The sequence below is a fragment of the Sarcophilus harrisii genome, chromosome 2 (assembly GCF_902635505.1).
Source record: "Sarcophilus harrisii chromosome 2, mSarHar1.11, whole genome shotgun sequence".
NCBI lineage: Eukaryota > Metazoa > Chordata > Mammalia > Dasyuromorphia > Dasyuridae > Sarcophilus > Sarcophilus harrisii.
The window spans coordinates 222,092,439-222,093,838 of record NC_045427.1 but is presented as its reverse complement, the minus strand read 5'-3'; the positions used below and the strand labels follow the sequence as shown (position 1 = coordinate 222,093,838).

Here is a 1,400-nt window from a genome sequence, read left to right as displayed (position 1 = left end):
AAGACACTGGTGGATCAAAGGGTATGCACTATTTTATAGCCCTTTACATATACTTTAACAGCACATTTTAAAGATTGTATACTATAAATAAGTTGGATTTATACCAGAAATTCAAAGTTTAACTAAGGAAGATGATGACTATAATGAATCATGCAAATAATACAAATAATGAAACAGGTTTATATCAATATTGCTTAAAAAAAGCTTTTGATAAAAGACAACATGCATTCCTATTAAAAATACTATAAAACTTGGGAATAAATTGATCTTTTCTTAAGATAATAATGCTTATCTAAAACATTATGTGTATTGTAGAAAATTTAAAGTCCATTAAGATCTGGGTTAAAGGAAAAATCACCATTATTACTGATACTATTCAATATAGTATCCAAAATACTGTCTGTAGAAAAAGGTAAAAAAGAGAAATTGAGGGACTAAGAAGTAGTAAAAAGGAAATGAAATTGTTATATTTTGCACTTGCTATGATTTATTTGGAAAATATTAAAGAATTAATCAAAAATTAATTGAAATAATTGATAAACAGAGAAAAGTTGCAGGATATAAAATAAATCTACATAAATCATCAATATTTCTATATATTACTAATAAAACCCAGAAGATAGAGCTATAAAGTGAAATTTCACTCAAAATATCTATGAAAGGTATAAAATATTTGGGAATTTGTCCAGTGAGATACATCCAGGACAATGTGAATTTAACTATGAATAAATTTTAATCAATTATCTATTATAAATGTAAATCAATCTCATATATCTTGGATATGAGACTTTTATCAGAGAAATTTTTTACAAAGTTATCCGTTATTTATTTCTCTTTTAGTATGAAATACCTTGAATTTGTTTGCAAAGATCAGTAATAATGATGAACCTAATAGGAGAAATATTACTTATAATAGGTAAAGAAATATAATAAAATGTCAATAGTACCCAAATCAACTTATTTATTCAGAATCATACCAATGCAACTACAAAAAGATGATGCCCACGGTCTTTTTTGGATCATGATTTTCAGATAGAACAATAATTTTCAAATATCTCTTTTGAATCTATATTTCCAGGTCATATGTTATTCCGATGAGATATTTCACATTTTTCTGGGTTTTTTTCTCTTTTTGATTTTGCTTTATTGTATCTTGATTTCTCATAAATTCATTAGTTTCTACTTTCTCAATTCTAATTTTTAAAGAATTATTTTCCTCAGTGAGCTTTTGTACCTACCTCCTTTCCCATTTATCCAATTTTGCTTTTTAAGGTATTCTTCTCCTCTTTGGCTTTTTAAAAATATGTATTGTTTTATGAATTTGCATTTTATTCTTGCACAAGGGCCATACTAATCTTGGTATCATTCCAATTTTAGCATATGTGATGCAAAGGAAGCAC

General features: G+C 26.1%; 1 non-coding gene across 1 annotated transcript; it reads right to left on the bottom strand.

Annotated features, from left to right (window-relative positions):
• Positions 1–1,297: 1,297 nt before the first annotated feature.
• On the bottom strand, positions 1,298–1,400 carry LOC111718901. Its single transcript, XR_002769281.1, has one exon. It is a non-coding gene; the product is annotated as a U6 spliceosomal RNA (small nuclear RNA).